The 21,501-nt window shown below is 46.6% G+C and overlaps 1 protein-coding gene across 1 annotated transcript in view; it reads left to right on the forward strand.

Annotated features, from left to right (window-relative positions):
- Nucleotides 1–21,501, forward strand: part of CALB1 (calbindin 1) — a 129,812-nt gene that overhangs the window by 54,279 nt on the left and 54,032 nt on the right. The gene's annotated exons all lie outside the window — the stretch shown is intronic.

Below are 21,501 nucleotides of genomic sequence, written 5' to 3' on the forward strand. Positions count from 1 at the left end.
CCTAGAGGATACCTTGCTGGTCACTGGGGGTCTCAACGCTAAGACCAACACAATCCCAAGGATGGGGGTCCCACTTCCTCTTTCCTCCTCACTGTGGGCTTGCTGCACCCTCTGCAGTGAGGAGGAGGATGAACGGAGTGACTGTTGCATAAGCATGCTACCACTCCATTCATTTTCAATGGGACTGTGGAGACAGCCGAGTACAAGTGGTCCAGTATTTCTGTCAGTCCCGTTGAAATAAATGGAATACCTGCTGTCACGCTCGACCAGGGCACTATTCACTGTGAAGTCACTGCGGATGGGAGAAGCTTTCCTGCAGTGAGGACTGGCTCCAGGTTTATGCTGGCCCTTGGCAACAGAGTCTAGCTGGGCCCCTTTGGAGTGTCTAACACATATGCAGCAGTAAATCGACAGCATTGAATACAGGGACCATATAATATTGAATACCAGCTCTACACAAGTGTTTTGAGTCATTACAGTACTATTAAATCCAGTGATCACAGGTGACGTCCTTTTTGACTGAAGTAGTTCAGTTTCCCTTTTTTTCAGTACTGGCCAAGACCGCCATGACAACTTCTCCCAGCCACAACTTGTCTCTGTGGAATTTAACACAGAGACATCTTTGTCTCCTTGCTTTTCCATCACCCTTCCTTACACTATCTACACCTTTACACAATCTCCCTTTCTATAGGACCCAAGATAGTAATAATGCCACCTGTAATACCCATACAGTGGTCCTGTCCTCATTTTTCTGTCCCTGTAGGCTCCACACAGTAATTGCTGTATATAGTGACCTTCACACAATAAAAGTACTTCCACTTGGCATTAATGCCTTATGTCCCCACTCATTAATAATACCCCCTTTTGCCTCCAATCAGTAGCACTGTCCCCTTTGTCCCCATTCACTAATAATGCCCACATTTAGAAATAAAGAGAAATAATGCCCACTTTTCAGTAATCATGCCCCTTTTAGTAATAATGTCCCGACATCACCATGCATGTAATTAAGAAGAAAGCTGCATATACTCTCCTATATTGCTCCCCGGCGGCTGTAATGGCCATGCTGTCCCCTGCTCACTTCTGTTCATCGATGTGTGATCATGCAACAAACACATGATCATTGAGGCTAGGAACTGACTACAGCGATCATGTGTTTGTCACATGACTGCACAACGCGGAGGTGTGCGAGGGACAGTGTGCCCATTACATTCGCTGGCGATACAAGAGAAGTAAGTATGTGCTGTTTTTGTTTTTTTTTTACTTAACACGCTTCAAATTAAAATGGGGGCCCAACTGCTGTCTTTGACCCAGTAGCCTTGGCCCGCCTGTGACCCATTTCTGGTCACCAGAAGTGGAATGGGTTCTCCATGGCGCTGTGCCTGCTTACATTCACGAGAAGCGGGGGAAACAGCAGTGAGACCCCCATCACTCAACAAGTTAACCCCCCTGTGGATAGGGGACAACTTGTAAATCTTGTACAAACCCTTTAAGGCAAAATCCCTACAGAGTTTCCTTAACACATAGTTTTGTTGTGTGTGTCATCTTGAAAAGATTTTTCTGCTCAAGTATCACCTGTGAAGGACTCTCCCAGGTTGACATATCTGCGAAATTACTTTATGAGATGGACTAGTTTTTTAATGAACAGTTGTCAATGTATCAAAGACCACCCTGCTTAGTTTGCAGCTGCATTGGCTGAGCATTATGGGTATATATGTCTTCATTAGAGATGAGCGAACACCAAAATGTTCGGGTGTTCGTTATTCGTAACGAACTTCCCGTGATGCTCGAGGGTTCGTTTCGAACAACGAACCCCATTGAAGTCAATGGGCGACCAGAACATTTTTGTATTTCGCCGATGCTCGCTAAGGTTTTCATGTGTGAAAATCTGGGCAATTCAGGAAAGTGATGGGAATGACACAGTGACGGATAGGGCAGGCGAGGGGCTACATGTTGGGCTGCATCCTAAGTTCACAGGTCCCACTATTAAGCCACAATAGCGGCAAGAGTGGGCCCCCCCCCCTCCCAACAACTTTTACTTCTGAAAAGCCCTCATTAGCATGGCATACCTTTGCTAAGCACCACACTACCTCCAACAAAGCACAATCACTGCCTGCATGACACTCCACTGCCACTTCTCCTGAGTTACATGCTGCCCAACCGCACCCCCTCCCCCCCACAGCGCACACCAAAGTGTCCCTGCGCAGCCTTCAGCTGCCCTCATGCCACACCACGCTCATGTCTATTTAGAATTGCGTCTGCCATGACGAGGGACCTCAGGCATACACTGCAGAGGTTGGCACGGCTAGGCAGCGACCCTCTTTAAAAGTGGCGGAGCGATAGCCCACAATGCTGTACAGAAGCAATGAGAAATAGAATCCTGTGCCACCGCCATCAGGAGCTGCACACGTGGGCATAGCAATGGGGAACCTATGTGCCACACACTATTCATTCTGTCAAGGTGTCTGCATGCCCCAGTCAGACCGGGCTTTTTAATTCATAGACACAGGCAGGTACAACTCCCTATTGTGAAGTCCCTGTCGACCCACAGCATGGGTGGCTCCCTGGAACCCACCAGCGGTACACAGAAATATCCCATTGCATTGCCCAACACAGCTGAGGTAGTAATGTCGTGCTTAATGCAGGTGGGCTTCGGCCCACACTGCATGCCCCAGTCAGACTAGGGTTCTTTACAAGTGGACACATGTAGGTTTAACTCCCTGTGGACCCACTGCCTGGGTGGGTGCCAGGAAGCCACCGGCGGTACATAGAAATATCCCATTGCATTGCCCAACACAGCTGAGGTAGTAATGTCGTGCGTAATACAGGTGGGCTTCGGCCCACACTGCATGCCCCAGTCAGACGGGTTCTTTAGAAGTGTACAGATGTATTAAAAACTCAGTGTGCACCTACAGCATGGGTGGCTCCCTGGAACCCACCGGCGGTACACAAAAATATCCCATTGCATTGCCCAACACAGCTGAGGTAGTAATGTCGTGCGTAATACAGGTGGGCTTCGGCCCACACTGCATGCCCCAGTCAGACTGGGGTTCTTTACAAGTGGACACATGTAGGTTTAACTCCCTGTGGACCCACTGCCTGGGTGGGTGCCAGGAAGCCACCGGCGGTACATAGAAATATCCCATTGCATTGCCCAACACAGCTGAGGTAGTAATGTCGTGCGTAATACAGGTGGGCTTCGGCCCACACTGCATGCCCCAGTCAGACGGGTTCTTTAGAAGTGTACAGATGTATTAAAAACTCAGTGTGCACCTACAGCATGGGTGGCTCCCTGGAACCCACCGGCGGTACACAAAAATATCCCATTGCATTGCCCAACACAGCTGAGGTAGTAATGTCGTGCGTAATACAGGTGGGCTTCGGCCCACACTGCATGCCCCAGTCAGACTGGGGTTCTTTACAAGTGGACACATGTAGGTTTAACTCCCTGTGGACCCACTGCCTGGGTGGGTGCCAGGAAGCCACCGGCGGTACATAGAAATATCCCATTGCATTGCCCAACACAGCTGAGGTAACGTCAGCTGTAATGCAGGTGGGCTAAAAATTAATTTGATTACACTGTAGGCGAGGGCCCACAAAAATTGCTGTATCAACAGTACTAATGTACATCCCAAAAATTGGCCATGGCCAGCCAAGAGGGCAGGTGAAACCCATTAATCGCTTTGGTTAATGTGGCTTAAGTGGTAACTAGGCCTGGAGGCAGCCCAGTGTAACGAAAAATTGGTTCAAGTTAAAGTTCCAACGCTTTTAAGCTAATTGAAACTTATAAAAATTGTTCTGAAAAATTATTTGAGTGAGCCTTGTGGCCCTAAGAAAAATTGCCCGTTCAGCGTGATTACGTGAGGTTTCAGGAGGAGGAGCAGGAGGAGGAGGAGGAGGAATATTAGACACAGATTGATGAAGCACAAATGTCCCCGTTTTGGATGGTGAGAGAGAACGTAGCTTCCATCCGCGGGTGCAGCCTACGTATTGCTTACGTATCGCTGCTGTCCGCTGGTGGAGAACAGAAGTCTGGCGAAATCCAGCCTTTGTTCATCTTGATGAGTGTTAGCCTGTCGGCACTGTCGGTTGACAAGCGGCTACGCTTATCGGTGATGATTCCCCCAGCCGCACTAAACACCCTCTCCGACAACACGCTAGCCGCAGGACAAGCAAGCACCTTAAGGGCATACAGGGCTAGTTCAGGCCACGTGTCCAGCTTCGACACCCAGTAGTTGTAGGGGGCAGAGGCGTCACCAAGGATGGTCGTGCGATCCGCTACGTACTCCCTCACCATCCTTTTGCAGTGCTCCCGCCGACTCAGCCGTGACTGGGGAGCGGTGACACAGTCTTGGTGGGGAGCCATAAAGCTGGCCAGGCCCTTAAAGACTGTTGCACTGCCTGGGATGTACATGCTGCTCGATCTACGCACATCCCCTGCAACATGGCCCTCGGAACTGCGCCTTCTGCCACTAGCGCTGTCGGCTGGGAATTTTACCATCAGCTTGTCCGCAAGGGTCCTGTGGTATAGCAACACTCTCGAACCCCTTTCCTCTTCGGGAATCAGAGTGGGCAGGTTCTCCTTATACCGTGGATCGAGCAGTGTGTACACCCAGTAATCCGTAGTGGCCAGAATGCGTGCAACGCGAGGGTCACGAGAAAGGCATCCTAACATGAAGTCAGCCATGTGTGCCAGGGTACCTGTACGCAACACATGGCTGTCTTCACTAGGAAGATCACTTTCAGGATCCTCCTCCTCCTCCTCCTCCTCAGGCCATACACGCTGAAAGGATGACAGGCAATCAGCCGGTGTACCGTCAGCAGCGGGCCAAGCTGTCTCTTCCCCCTCCTCCTCATCCTCCTCCTCCTCCTGTACGCGCTGTGAAATAGACAGGAGGGTGCCCTGACTATCCAGCGGCATACTGTCTTCCCCCGCCCCCGTTTCCGAGCGCAAAGCAGCTGCCTTTATGGTTTGCAGGGAATTTCTCAAGATGCATAGCAGAGGAATGGTGACGCTAATGATTGTAGCATCGCCGCTCACCACCTGGGTAGACTCCTCAAAATTACCAAGGACATGGCAGATGTCTGCCAACCAGGCCCACTCTTCTGAAAGGAATTGAGGAGGCTGACTCCCACTGCGCCGCCCATGTTGGAGTTGGTATTCGACTATAGCTCTACGCTGTTCATAGAGCCTGGCCAACATGTGGAGCGTAGAGTTCCACCGTGTGGGCACGTCGCACAGCAGTCGGTGCACTGGCAGCTTAAAGTGATGTTGCAGGGTGCGCAGGGTGGCAGCGTCCGTGTGGGACTTGCGGAAATGTGCGCAGAGCCGGCGCGCCTTTACGAGCAGGTCTGACAAGCGTGGGTAGCTTTTCAGAAACCGCTGAACCACCAAATTAAAGACGTGGGCCAGGCATGGCACGTGCGTGAGGCTGCCGAGCTGCAGAGCCGCCACCAGGTTACGGCCGTTGTCACACACGACCATGCCCGGTTGGAGGCTCAGCGGCGCAAGCCAGCGGTCGGTCTGCTGTGTCAGACCCTGCAGCAGTTCGTGGGCCGTGTGCCTCTTATCGCCTAAGCTGAGTAGTTTCAGCACGGCCTGCTGACGCTTGCCCACCGCTGTGCTGCCACACCGCGCGACACCGACTGCTGGCGACATGCTGCTGCTAACACATCTTGATTGTGAGACAGAGGAGGAGGAGGAGGAGGAGGGTGCTTTAGTGGAGGAAGCATACACCTCCGCAGATACCACCACCGAGCTGGGGCCCGCAATTCTGGGGGTGGGTAGGACGTGAGCGGTCCCAGGCTCTGACTCTGTCCCAGCCTCCACTAAATTCACCCAATGTGCCGTCAGGGAGATGTAGTGGCCCTGCCCGCCTGTGCTTGTCCACGTGTCCGTAGTTAAGTGGACCGTGGCAGTAACCGCGTTGGTGAGGGCGCGCACAATGTTGCGGGAGACGTGGTCGTGCAGGGCTGGGACGGCACATCGGGAAAAGTAGTGGCGACTGGGAACTGAGTAGCGCGGGGCCGCCGCCTCCATGATACTTTTGAAGGACTCCGTTTCCACAACCCTATACGGCAGCATCTCAAGGCTGATGAATTTTGCGATGCGGACGGTTAACGTTTGAGCGTGCGGGTGCGTGGCGGCGTACTTGCGCTTGCGCTCGAACACTTGCGCAAGCGACGGCTGAACGGTGCGCTGAACTACACTGCTGGATGGGGCCGAGGACAGCGGAGATGAGGGTGTGGGTGCAGGCCATGAGGCGGTAGTGCCTGTGTCCTGAGAGGGGGGTTGCATCTCAGTGGCAGGTTGGGGCACAGGGGGAGAGGCAGGGGTGCAAACCGGAGGCGGTGAACGGCCTTCGTCCCACCTTGTGGGGTGCTTGGCCATCATATGTCTGCGCATGGTGGTGGTGGTGAGGCTGTTGGTGTTGGCTCCCCGGCTGAGCTTTGCGCAACAAAGGTTGCACACCACTGTTCGTCGGTCGTCAGGCGTCTCTGTGAAAAACTGCCAGACCTTAGAGCACCTCGGCCTCTGCAGGGTGGCATGGCGCGGGGGGGCGCTTTGGGAAACACTTGGTGGATTATTCGGTCTGGCCCTGCCTCTACCCCTGGCCCTGGCCACCGCACTGCCTCTTGCAACCTGCCCTGCTGATGCCCTTGACTCCCCCTCTGAAGACCTGTCCTCCTGAGTAAGCGTTGCACACCAGGTGGGGTCAGTCACCTCATCGTCCTGCTGCTCTTCCTCCGAATCCTCTGTGCGCTGCTCCCTGGGACTTACTGCCCTTACTACTACCTCACTGCAAGACAACTGTGTCTGATCGTCATCGTCCTCCTCACCCACAGAAAGTTGTTGAGACAGTTGGCGGAAGTCCCCAGCCTCTTCCCCCGGACCCCGGGAACTTTCGAATGGTTGGGCATCAGTGACGATAAACTCCTCTGGTGGGAGAGGAACCGCTGCTGCCCAATCTAAGCAGGGGCCCGAGAACAGTTCCTGGGAGTGTTCCCGCTCCTGAGCAGGTGTCATTGTAGTGGAGTGAGGAGGCTGGGAGGAAGGAGGAGCAGCAGACAGAGGATTCGGATTGGCAGCAGTGGACGGCGCAGAACTGCGGGTAGACGATAGGTTGCTCGAAGCACTTTCTGCCATCCAGGACAGGACCTGCTCACACTGCTCATTTTCTAATAACCGTCTCCCGCGTGGACCCATTAATTGGGCGATGAATGTGGGGACGCCAGAAACGTGCCTCTCTCCTAATCGCGCAGCAGACAGCTGCGACACACCTGGATCAGGAGCTTGGCCTGTGCCCACACCCTCACTTGGCCCTCCGCGTCCTCGGCCACGTCCACGTCCACGTCCTCTAGGCTTACCCCTACCCCTCAGCATGCTGTATTACCAGTGATTAGATTTCCCAGGCAGGAAATAAATTGGCGCAAGACTGCAGGCCAAATATAATTTTTGCCCTTTTTGGAAAACGAAAGGCCCCACTGCCTCTAGTGAATGAATTATCTAAGTTTAATAACTGCGCTGTGTCCCTGCTTATGTGTCACAGAACGTGAGGGTAGCAGAGTTATTAACTGTGGCAGAGCAGGTATTTTTTTTCCCAATTAAGGAAAGCAAATGGCGAAGCCAGCAGTAAACCGTAGCTGGCTGCGAATGATTTAGCAATGTTTTTCACGCAGCTCACACGTCTCCACAGGCGTAAGGACGGACACAGGCTGGACAAATAGATTTCTTTTCAGTTTTTTCCCACCAACAGGCAGCACTGCGTATATTCAATGAACCTGCGAAGTTTAATAACTGCGCTGTGTCCCTGCTTATGTGTCACAGAACGTGAGGGTAGCAGAGTTATTAACTGTGGCAGAGCAGGTATTTTTTTTCCCAATTAAGGAAAGCAAATGGCGAAGCCAGCAGTAAAGCGTAGCTGGCTGCGTATGATTTAGCAATGTTTTTCACGCAGCTCACACGTCTCCACAGGCGTAAGGACGGACACAGGCTGGACAAATAGATTTCTTTTCAGTTTTTTCCCACCAACAGGCAGCACTGCGTATATTCAATGAACCTGCGAAGTTTAATAACTGCGCTGTGTCCCTGCTTATGTGTCACAGAACGTGAGGGTAGCAGAGTTATTATAACTCTTGGAGAGCAGGTATTTTTTTTCCCAATTAAGGAAAGCAAATGGCGAACCCAGCAGTAAACCGTAGCTGGCTGCGTATGATTTAGCAATGTTTTTCACGCAGCTCACACGTCTCCACAGGCGTAAGGACGGACACAGGCTGGACAAATAGATTTCTTTTCAGTTTTTTCCCACCAACAGGCAGCACTGCGTATATTCAATGAACCTGCGAAGTTTAATAACTGCGCTGTGTCCCTGCTTATGTGTCACAGAACGTGAGGGTAGCAGAGTTATTATAACTCTTGGAGAGCAGGTATTTTTTTTCCCAATTAAGGAAAGCAAATGGCGAACCCAGCAGTAAACCGTAGCTGGCTGCGTATGATTTAGCAATGTTTTTCACGCAGCTCACACGTCTCCACAGGCGTAAGGACGGACACAGGCTGGACAAATAGATTTCTTTTCAGTTTTTTCCCACCAACAGGCAGCACTGCGTATATTCAATGAACCTGAGAAGTTTAATAACTGCGCTGTGTCCCTGCTTATGTGTCACAGAACGTGAGGGTAGCAGAGTTATTAACTGTGGCAGAGCAGGTATTTTTTTTCCCAATTAAGGAAAGCAAATGGCGAAGCCAGCAGTAAAGCGTAGCTGGGTGCGTATGATTTAGCAATGTTTTTCACGCAGCTCACACGTGTCCACAGGCGTTAGGACGGACAGAGGCTGGACAAATAGATTTGTTTTCAGGTTTTTCCCACCAACAGGCAGCACTGCGTATATTCTATGAATAATAACTGTGTTGTGGCCCTGCCTATACAATTCTTTCCCTGCAGTATCAATGGAGGGTGGAATGCTCTGCAGAGGCGATTTTGAGAAGCCCAAAAAAAATGCAGCACAGCCAACAGCAGCCTGGACAGTACTGCACACGGATAAATATGGCCCTAGAAAGGACCGTTGAGGTTCTTGAAGGCTACACTCACTCCTAACACTCTCCCTGCCTATGCAGCACTTCTGTCCCTAATGCCAGGTGCAACGGTCTGCAGAGGCGACTTTGAGAAAAAAAAAAATCCCACTGCTAACAGCAGCCAACACACAGCTATCAGTGGCCCTAATAAGGACCTTTGGGGGGTCTTGAAGCCTACACTAACTACCAATTCTTTCCCTACAGCAGCTCCGGTATAAACAGCACTGTCCCTCATCTAACTCACACCGCATCTGAGGCGAGCCGCGGGAGGGGCCGACTTTTATATTAGGCGAACACCTGATCTCGCCAGCCACTCACAGCAGGGGGGTGGTATAGGGCTTAAACGTTGCAGGGGGAAGTTGTAATGCCTTCCCTGTCTTTCAATTGGCCAGAAAAGCGCGCTAACGTCTCAGGGAAGGAAGTGAAAGTAACCAGAACACCGCATGGTGTTCGTCACGAATAACGAACATCCCGAACACCCTAATATTCGCACGAATATCAAGCTCGGACGAACGCGTTCGCTCATCTCTAGTCTTCATCAATGGCAAACTGCTAAGAAATATAGTCTAACTGCTCCTATGAATTATTCTGCCACGTGTCGTGTGGTCTCATTAGATCTGGGTCTTTCTTCCATCAGGAATCATATCTAATTTTTCTTCTCCGTCTATTCCTCTGCCCTATTTTCTGCCCTTTTCTCCAGCATACTTTCCATACAGATACAATAAACTACACTATTACAATGGACACTCCAGCTGCAGATTGATGTCATTCTATGCCATAAGATACTATCTTTAACCATCTTTATTATACCATATTTCACATTCAAGGATAGAAGTTGGCATATATAAATGGCCTTATAGCAACCTGTTGACTTCTCATTAGAATCTTCCAATTATTAGATATGGTGTTTAAAAATAATCTCGATGTGCAGGGAAAATGACTTGTGAGGACCTTGGAAATAGTCCCAGGTGATTTGTGTTGCACTCCAAGGCTGACAGAATCTAACCTTCTATTCTGTTGGAAGATGAGCACAGATTTGGTCATTAATGACTAGTAGCTAGGGACAGCAATAGTACAGTATCATGAAATGAGGTCAATAAATCTGCTATTCACCCTGGAGTATAAGAAGTGATTGAGACATTTATTAGCTCTCATAGCACTTACGGAAAAAAATAATTAAACTATTGTGTATGACCCGGCCTTACACACGGCCTCTGAGCTCAATATGCAAATTGTGTTATGTCCATAAACTCGAAGCTATATTCAGAGATATGTACAAAAATGCAAATACTTCAGAAACTAGTCGGATGGGAGAAAATGTGATGTTCTCCAAATTCATTTTTCATGAATTCTGGAAATGTATTACATGGAGGTGAAAGTAATACACTTGAGGACTGTTATAAAAGATATAGTAATACAAAGAAATAGCAGCAGCAGCACCATTGGTAATCAATTCGATGGTTGTCTAATGAATATGGGCCAAAGTCTTTCTTCCTATTTAAGCCATTTGTGTATTTCCCACTATCTTAAAGAATTATTTAAGTTCCAATCATTTAAATTGGACTTTGTTCAAACTAGGATTATGATTTAGTTGTGGCCAAAAGTTTTGAGACTGACACAAATTTTAAATTTTTCAGTTTGCTGACTCTGTGTTTTTGGATCTTTTAGTCAGATGGTTGGGAAAAGTTACTCTTGGAGGATGTTTAGATCCCATTCTTTATTCATGGCGGTGTTATTAGGCAAAATTGTAAGTAAGCCCACTCCCTTAGATGACAAACAACCCCACACATGAACGGTCTCAGGATAAGTTGCTGTTGGCATGACACAGGACTCATGTAGAGCTCACCACCTCTTCTCTGGACAATCATTCTTCCAGATATCCCAAACAGTCTGAAGGGGCTTCATCAGAGAACAATAACTTTACCCCAGTCCTCTGCAGTCCAATCCCTGAACTTCCTGCAGAATGTCAGTCTGTTTGTGATGTTTTTCTTGTAGAGAAGTGGCTTCTGTGCTGCCCTTCTTGACACAAGACCAGCCTCCAAAAGCCTTCACCTCACTGTCCATGCGGATGCACTAACACCTGCCTACTGCCAGTCCTGAAGAAGCTCTGCACTGGTGTTGAGCCTATCCCGCAGCTGTATCCTCTTTAGGAGACGGTCCTGGCAATTGCTGGACTTTCTTGGGTGGCCTGAAGCCTTCTTCACAGCAATTGAACCTCTCTCCTTGAAGTTCTCAATGAACCAATACATAGTTGATTTACGGCAATCTTACAAGCAGCAATGGCCTTGCCTATAAAGCTCCTTTGATGCAAAGCAATGATGACTGCATGTACTTCCTTTGAGGTAACCATGGTTAACAAAAGAAGACAATTTCAAGCACCATCCCCCTTTTTAAGTAACCAGTCTGCTCTTATAATTCAATCAGAGTGATATCAGATGATGCCTTGTCCTTGTTAACTTTCTCCTGAGCTAAAGAGAAGATCATTGAAATTATGTTAGCAGCTTATTTTGTGACATGGCTGAAATTCAGTGAAAATTTTTTTTTTTGTTATTAAGTTAATTTTCATGGCAAGGACTTACTTTGTAATTTATTGCAATTCATCTGATCACTCTTCATAACGATCTAGAGTTAATTCAAATTAACGATAAAAAAAATGAAACAGCAAACTTTTTGAAAACCAAAATTTGTGGTAGCCTCAAAACTTCTGGACACAACTGTATTTACTGTAGAGCCAACACATCTGCCATATGCCTAACCTGCTTTCAAGTCAATCGCAATGAATCTTGACAGATCCCATATATTTTAAAGGCGTATGCTCATCTCAGACCAAACATGGCTGATATCGGTATTGGGTATGAGCCATCTGTATATTATGGCTGTTGGTGACCAGAATTACAGAAATAGTCTAACTGACTGGTATGACCTTCATATATGTCAGGGGAGGGAAAGGGTTTCTGCAACATGCCATGCATGTATGCCAGGGCTGGCTGCAGGTTTACATGGGCCTCTTAGTAATTTACAGACCATGCTCTTCTCCTTTTGTAATCTACAGGCCCTGTTCTGCCCCTTAGTATTTTATAGGCTTAGCTGTGCCCTCTTACTAATTTATAGGCCCCACTCTGCCACCTTAGTAATGCATAGGCCTAGCTGTGCCTCCTGTAATGACTGTGGATGTAGAACCACCGTGTCAACCGACCGGGTAGATGATGACCCAATCCAGCATGGCTGACAGCCGACCCTGACATTGGAGGTTAGATACCAGATGTACAAAACCCGTACACGGATGAGAACTGGGGAAAGTATCTTGCCTTGAGTTGGTAACAGGAGAGAGGCCTATAAGCAGGGCTGATGTCCTCATAAGTGCCTTGTCAGACCAAAATGCTGTTTGAACTATCATAATATTTACAGTAACATTGCCTCTCTATAAAGTAAAATGTCATCTGCATAGTGATGGTTAAGTAAAGTTTATTGTTACCCTTCTTCACCCACCACCATAATCTTGTCTGGTACTTCTATTTACACTACCCCAAATGCTATTGTTGGAGTGCAGTGCTGTTGAGCTCTGTATAGTCTTGCTGGACTATCTACATCCATGGTTTTCTGAATGTAAACCTACAGTGTCGTTCTAATCTCCCAAGCAGATATGCAAATTTCATACGTTAAGTTTATACAAATGTTTTGGAAATGAGCTTCGGCACATTAGATCATCCTCCTGCGTCCTTATAGTATATTATTCAAATATACTATTTGCAAAAACTAGTGCCATTCAGCCATGACTTGATGATGATGACATTCTAAGAATTTCCTCTTGTGACTTACACTGGGCATACATTAGGGACTCCAGCCGGCTGTTTTCTGAACAACTTGTTCACGGTTGGTCTGTGAAGGTTGACATTTTGGATGACAATGCCATAAGTTAAAATAAATTGATTGATCTTTGCCGTGACCTGCGTTGTGGTTTAGGCTCCCGTTGATGGGATGCACTGATGGGTTGCAAAAAAAATATTCTAAGTTCACCTTTTTGAAGGTCTAAAATCTCTCTATTAGTCGCATAGAATATATATATAGTTCAGAACAAAATCTGAATGCATCTCCTTCTACCAGCCTGTATATGGATACTTTGGTGCAGAGCAGAATCTGTCTTGATTTCTGCACAGTATCAGCAATAGAAATCCTTAACCCTGAAATAATACCCCGGGTGAAAATTTATTATCAAATTTTCCAACTGTTGCCATGAGAGCGCTATTAATTTCATTTCTTATATTACAACAAAATTGTATTGAGCTTTTATATGTATGATGATATACTTGGCAATTGTTGTACAACTACTTTTGTTTTAAAAAAGGGTGTAGTACTGCAGGGTTAAAAGAGGATTTGCACTCATAATATACGCTTGGCCAAATAACTCTGAAGTTAGTGCAGCAGCCACACTTTGGTAGTTTAAGATATTGCTGCATGTCTATTTTGTTGCGATAGCCATTTTTGCAATTGAGGGAACAGGAAGTACAACCAAGAATATGTAGGCTATCCCACTAGTTTCTTGTTGCAGAGACGCCCTTATCAGGGTAGATGCTCTGCATGTTAGGCTGTCACCTGTGAATTAGAGTCTCAGTAGCTATTGGTAAAATCACTACCACTATGTTAGTGGTAGAACATGCTAAAAAGCCAATTCAAAAATGACAACCAGTATGGCAGCACTTCTTGTTGTTGTGTTTGCAGAAATGTGCTCCACAACTAAATGTAAACATACCGATATCAAGTAAAAAAAAGCATGATTAACAAACTTTGGTTGTTGCTAAGTTTTGGCCAAAAATTCTGCTGACCCTCTGGTCCTGGGGGCAATATTTGTCCCTGGACTTTAAGGGGGTTGTTATATTACCTTCCACCCTCCTTAATCCTGGTTTGGCTGCTGATCTGCTTCTTCCTGAGGTCCCTCTTCACTCTTTCAACATGGCTTCTGTTATTCTTAGACTAGCTAATGCACGCTGAACACTGGTGGTGCATCAGTAGTCTAAGGCATTACACACTGTTCTGTTGCGGGCAGCTCTGGCCACTCACATGAGCAGTACTGGCCAATCAGAAAGCAACATGCAATGTCTGATCACTGATGCTGAGAGTGCATCTAGCAGTGACAAGAGTGCTGTGGCCATTTTGGAAGAATGAAGAGAGGCCCCAGGAAAAAGCGGATCGGTGCTTGAACTGGAAAAAGGAGGGCAGAAGGGAATATAACTCCCCCTCTCTGATCTTGGAGAGCTGTTTTAAACATTCACATCTAAACTGGAATCTGTCACCATAGAAATCATAAAATATTAGGTCTTCTATAAGATGTGCCAATAAAAGGATGTTAAAGGGGTTTTACATGCAAATACTATTGATGACCTATCCTCAGGACTCCTGCAGTGGGCCATACATCATCATCAGGGTTGAAGGCGGAAGCGTCATATAGGGCTTCACTCCCATTGAAATAATTGGGAATGACGCCTCCTATTACACTTCCATGTCCGACCCTGGAGCCAGACGTGCTGAAATTGTAATAGAAGGCTTCAGCTCCCATTGATTTCAATGGAGCGAAGCTCTCTATGATGCTTTTTCCTTTGACCCTAATGATGACGTCTGGCTCTGCTAAACTGACAGTTAGCCAGATGATCAGCTAATTGCCGGGAATCCCAAGCGATCAACTATTGATGACCTATCCTGAGGATAGGTCATCAATAGTATTTGCCAGGAAAACCCCCTTTAATGGGTGTATGTGCATCAATTACAGTGCCCCAAGTAGCCAATTAGTAGGGGGGAAAAGTTAAAATTTGTATTATGCTAATGAAGAAACTCAAGGTCTGTTTATCAATCAGGTCCAGTTTTTGGGGGTGGCCAACCAGACAGTTGCCCATTCCCTATGGGGATCACACAAGAATGGGATCCCTAGAATCAGCCTGAAAAATATTCCACCAGTGGTCAGGCAAAAGACTCGTGAACATTGAGTGTTGTGCCCAACAATACAGGGAACTCTACAGCCATTAACTCACTTTCGCCACATCAGAGTCATCTCTGTTTCCTGACAGTAAAATGGTAAACAGGGGGAGGAAAGGGCACTTTTTTTTGTTTTTCAGGGCCAACTTTTCTATGAATGCCAATCAGAAGCATCTAGGATAGGTACAAACAGTCATAAGCTATCTTTCTCCCCTTAGGCGGCAATGTTAATAGTGGGTTCTTAGATGGATGTTCAGTGACTTGACTGCAGGTTATGGTTTTTTGCACATCTCCAGCAATATACAGTATAATTGCAGAGCTAGGAAAGCTTCCCAGATGTTTGGAAACCAGGATTTCACATTCATTCCGAGTTGTGTGAACTGTGAATGGCTTTTTGCATTTCAGAGCCTTCCTAAGATATGCACAGGTAGAAGGGAAATCTTTCAGTTGCAGAGAAGAACAGATGTCATTTCAGTCTCTGCAAAGACTCATTAATTGCATCATCTCCGCATCTTGATAAATTCACTTAGTAATGTCTCTCTTTATTGCACAAACCATGTGTTGTAATTTTCTTTATAAGTCCCAAAGTGTATCACACACTGGCACGCATGGGGAGCATTTTTCAACTGTGACATCTTATGAGACACAGCAGATTCCCATTGTTATATAACATTTTTACACTCAGGTCCTTGAGTTGTCCTCTTCTCTGAACTTTTTGAAGTTTTTTATTCTGCCATTTTAGCCCCTTCTAGAAAGTGTGGGTAATAAGCACCAATATGGCTAACATGATAGCAGGGTATTAGACTGTAAGGCAAATTTGGTCAGTTATGCACTGGCTAGGAAAAGTGATTAGAGATGAGCGAGCATGCTCGGTTAGGGAAATTACTCAAGCAAGCATCGGCATTTTCGAGTAACTGCCTGCTCGTCCAAAAAGATTCGGGGGTGGCAGGGGTGAGCCGTGGGTTGTGGGGGGAGAGAGAGATTTCCCCCCTGCTCTTCCCCGCCACACCTGTCTTTTCGGACGAGCAGGCAGTTATTCGAAAATGCCGATGCTCGCTCGAGTAATTTCCCTAACCGAGCATGCTCGCTCATCTCTATTAGTGATCACTTCTGTGGGAACTATCTCCAATCTCTTCTAAATTATTAGGTAGAATTGTGATTTTTGCAAATTGCTATTGAATTTATAGGCAACATTTTCATAAATGTTTAATTTCTGCATTTATTTAGTTTTCAAGGATTCTGTCATTCTATGTTGTGCTATGTATAAAGTCACCCTTTGCTGTGGCACAGCATACAACAGAGGACAGAAACTAATGCAAATAGATCTTTTAGGGCTTGTTCACATCAGTTGTTTCTATTTCCATTGTTTGGCTCTCTCCTAGGAGCCAAACAATGGTAAAAAAAAGATCCAATACATGCCGGGTCCAATGGATTCTGTCCAGCTGTCGTTATGCAGTCTGTCACTTTCCTGGGTGAACTAGCGCTGCATGCAGCGCTATTTAGTCCAAGATTTTTGCACAGATCAGTGATAGAGCCTCCCATGCTGATGTGAACGAGCCCTTATTTCATATATATCATAAGTAAAGTGAAATTATAATTTTGGACTGTTGCTGTCTATTCATCAAAGCGGATTGTAAAAACTTAAAGTCCATCTATGTTTCTGAGTGCTCTCTGGATGTTGCCATCATGGCTGAAAAGTAGTTACGGTATTTCTCATTATTATAACCTGCCCAGCCTTGTGCTGCACCTTTGCTTTTATGCTGCCAGGGCTTGCTGTGGGGGGCGTTGCCATATAAAGAAGTTCCTCTTTCTCAACACTTTCACAAATATTGCCTCTATTCATAGCTGCCTGCATGCCCCTCTAGTACAAGATGTAAGGACCTTTTTACACGAGACGATGACTGTTAAGATTCTTGCTGGATCGCTTATCCTTCATCATTTAGTGTCTGCATGCATAAAAACTGTACGTCGATAGGCCGTGTAAACAGGCAGTTGTGTATCTATGGACGACTGCCTGTTTACTGTGTATAGAGGCGGGTGGCTGGATTAGATCTGCCTCTCTTCACAGAGTGATCATCGCTCATGTGGGAAAGCTAAGGAACGAGTATCACTGGGACAACTGTTGGGCGATCCTGCTCCTGACAATCGTCTTATGCAAAAGCGTCCCAAGGCAATGCTGTAATTGCTACCCATGTTCACACACAACACTGCTCCACTGCATGCTGGACCTGCTGGCTAGTATGTGACGACTGTATGCGCCATTGTGCTTGCTTCAGAGAAACATACTTGCATAGTGAACAAGGTTACATTACGAGCATATTGGCGCATAGTACTGTACTTTTTGCGTGCGCAGGGCCTGTTCACATTGCACGCGACACCCCCCCACCGTGATTTAAAAGCCTAGTTAGCCTAATGAGGTCCAGATGTGTTCTTTTTTCACATAACTGCGCAGCGTATTGCGAACTTGGACACATATTGAGTGCATATTTGGGAACCCCCCATAGACTTCTATGCAGGCCTTTGCTTCGCAATACATAGAAACATAAAGCAAGTCCTATTTCTTTTGCGTGGGCCTTGCACCCATGCAAAATGGGGAGGAACCCATTGACATCAACTAGTTCTATTCTCTGCTCAATGCATGCATATATTTTCCACGCACAAATACGGTCGTCTGAAGAAGCCCTTACAGAAGACATTTCAGCTACACAGAATGTATTAGTACGTGACTAATCTTACTGCATGTAAACTTTATACACACAATGTTTTAGGCCTAGGAAAGCCTTTAAGTAGGTTGTGTTCCGGTTTGCTTGTATAATAGGCATCACTGTATTTTTTTTGGCAGGAATAGTTCTCAGTTCTTTATGGAGAGAGCAAGAACTGCTCATAAGACGGGAAGATGAGCAGTCCTGCCTGCCCGCTCCATAACCTGCCCGTGCTTAGGACAGTGCATGCTGGGACATGTCATGATATCCATATGCCTGAATAAGCCATATGGACAGGGGCTCTTGTCCTGGAACAACCCATTTAATCTAGCAACAGTCAGAAGTGTGCCAATCTGGTGATGCAGCATAGACCTTTCTACCTGGCTCTGAAAGGTTTGCACCATATTTGAGGTCTGCATCTCTTACTACAACATATATTACATTTCTAAGTACTAAAAAAAAGAATGCACCTAGAAGTTTTTGGAATTCCATGAAACTTCATCCATGTGTGGATGTAATGATGCGATACGTAATTGATTACAATATTAGAGTGAAGGGAAATCTACAATTCAGAGGAGGCTCTAGTACCCTGTTGGGCTACCACTAGCCTGGATACATGATAAGATACAGTTGGGCATAGAGACATACAGGCTCCATATTTTATCCTGCAGCACATTTGCCAATAGCTGTTGCAGCAACTGGGCTTCTAGGTCCTGCACACTTGTAGCCTGCTGAAGGTGGTGCCATAAATGCTCAATCAGTGATAAATATACCAACTGGGCAGGCCAAGGAAGTGTGGCAACCTGGGGGGTATACCTGGAAAATCCCTGCTGTGTCCTGCTGAAAAATGGATCTTGCAAGCTGCCATGAGAAGAACACATGTGGCTGCAGGATGTCCTGAACATATCGCTGAGCTGTCATTGTTCCTCGTACCATTACTAGAGGTGACCGACTGTTGTATGTGATGGCCCCCAAGACCATCAGACCAGCAGGGGGCAGTGTGCCGCTCCACAGCAAAGGCAGGATTGGAGCGCTCACCTTGAGACCTCCATACTTGAACACAATCATCGTCCACACCCAAGTAGAACCTGGAATCCTTGCTAAAGATGATACACTTCCAGTCCATAGCAGTCCAGGTATCTCCTTTACGATACCACTGCGAATGCAGTTGACGGTGTTGGGGTGTAAATGGCAGAACACCAAATTTTCTTCTGCTAAGTGCTGGGGAATGGTCCAGGCGGAGACAGAGTTCTGTAATAAAGGATCCACCTGTGTCTGGATGGTGGACAACGAAACAGTTGAATCTGCTCATGCTTGTCGATGGATCAAACGATCCTCTATACTGGCGGTCTGTCTGGGCCGCCCGGAGCCTTTTCAGCATGTGTGCGTGCTCTCACATAACTGATGATACCAAAACCTCCTAACATCTTGTTCAGAATGGCCCAGGTGGCAGGAAATTCGTCAAAACAACATCTTGCTTTTTTCATTCCAATGATGCCCCACTTCTTAAAGCCTGTTAATTGGGCAAAATGTCTTCAGGGACGTTGTAGAGCATGTCTAGTGGTCAACAAGCTCTTCACAAGAGGTGCACTTCACAAAAGTAGCCTTTGAGAGCCTTTTTCTAGGACAATGGGGAAAACACTTTTATGGCCAGTGTCTAATCAGACCACAACTGTAATCATTGACATTTACTGGACGAATGTTGGGCAAACGATGCCCAACATTCGTCCCCACACATACTGGCTCCCTTGCTGTTACAAAAGAGCATCGCTGACTCTCTGATAGAGCGGCCAACAGGGGGTCAGGGCGGCAGAAGAAGATATCACTCCTCGCTCTCCCCCGCCCCACTACATTGACTTAACACAGCAGCCGTTTAGTACTGCTGTTTACACGGAACTCATCGTTCAAGTTTTTATGCAGCTTAAAATCCTGAACGATGATTGTTCAGTGTAAAGAGCAGCAATTAAGTACTGAACGTCCGTTGTGTTAAGTGAATGGAGAGGGGCGGGGAAGAGCGAGGAGTGAAATCTCCTCCAGTCGCCCTGACCCCTGCTGGCCGTTCTGTCAGAGAGCCAGTGATATTCGCTCTTATGTAACAGCACAAAAGCGAGTATGTGCAAGGAAGAGTGTTGGGCATCGTTTGCCTGACATTCGTCCAGTGTAAATGGGTCTTTAGACATAACTGCATGCCAAGTTCTGCTGCAATTGACCTTTCTATTTGGGAGCATTATTTATTTTTTGTTAATGAGTGTATAATAATGTAATGTAAAGGTTTTTAGAAAGCTCTGCACCTCTTTGAGTAATTTTAATAACGTCTACACTAATACCATGGCTTCAATCATAACAGTATCTATTATAGATAGCATATGAGGCCACCATCATGCTGAATTATACTGCGCTCACTTTCACACTTACTCTTTTTTCTGGACCGAATTGCACAGAGTAGTGGAGTGAGCAGGAGTTGGCGGGAGTAGGTCTAGTGGGTGCATCAACTCTGACCTTGTCACGTTGGTGGCTACTCTGCCTAAAATTGTAGCTCGTGCAGCAGGTGGTATTGCAATAGCATTCTTGGCGAGAGCCATTAGTGTAATTTTGTAGTGAAACCAGTGCCTTTGAGTGAATGTGTTTTTGAGGTGACAAAAGAAAGAGACAAGTCCATAAAAATATCAATAAAACCGAAGGCACACAGTTTACTTAAACTTGCGGACTGAGTACAAAGTTCACACTTTTCTTCAACTTAGGGCGCCCACCCACTGGCGTTTTTTTTTTCTTTGCGTTTTGCGTTTTTTCTCAAGAGCAATTAGAATTGAATGTACTCCTGTCCACTGGCGTTTTTTTTTGCGGTGCGTTGCGATTTTTAACATAGGAACTGTCAGTTGCATATGTGTCCTTATTTTTCTCCTAATGCACCCATGAATGTCAATGGAAATTAATGGAAAAGGCGCGAAAAAGCTGCGAAAATCGCAAACGCCAGTGGGTGGGCGCCCTAACAGTAAATTCTCTAGCAACTTCTTGCACATGTGGAATGACATACATTTATTCCTTAGCTCTCTCCTGAAGAATGAGGCCTCCAGGCTAAGTAAAGTGGTTGCTGTACTAGGAGGTTATTTGTGGAGGAATGGAGTGAATAGTGCAGGCTCTCTGTTGGCACATTTACTTCTGATCAAGCAAGGACAAGTTAAACTCACAGTTGCGGTGTTTGGCTTCTGTCCAGCTTACACCCTGGCTCAGATTCCTTCCTAAGCAGGCTTGAAAAAAAAGACTCCCCTTGGTCTTCCAACTCTCCTGTCCATCTGACTCCTCCTCTCTGGCCAACCTCCAGGACTAGACTTGCTCAGACTCGTCTTCTCCAGACCAGACCTACAAGCCCAACCCACGTTCTGTCTTTTATACCCTCCCCACGAACCAATCCTGAGCTAAGGGGATTCTCTCTACCCAATCCCAGTACTAGCTAGGGGTAATTGACAAGTAATAGAGCAGGTTAGGGTGAATTCTACCTAGTGACCTAGTGCTATGTAGTGAGAGCACCAGATGTTAAATCTCTAGTGCCCAGTTAAGGCCAATACACATAACTAAACAGAATTTACTAAAGGAACACATACACATACACACTCCACATGAGGTAGCTATCAAAGTGCTGTGGGACCCCAACCCTGACCAAAAAAGCAAAACTATGGAAATTCGATTGAAAACAACTAATGCAAGTATGAACAGAGACTAATATCAAGTATGAGGTCTCAGCACAGGCTGCGAGCAGAAAGC

Source organism: Eleutherodactylus coqui, chromosome 9 (assembly GCF_035609145.1).
Source record: "Eleutherodactylus coqui strain aEleCoq1 chromosome 9, aEleCoq1.hap1, whole genome shotgun sequence".
Taxonomy (NCBI): domain Eukaryota; kingdom Metazoa; phylum Chordata; class Amphibia; order Anura; family Eleutherodactylidae; genus Eleutherodactylus; species Eleutherodactylus coqui.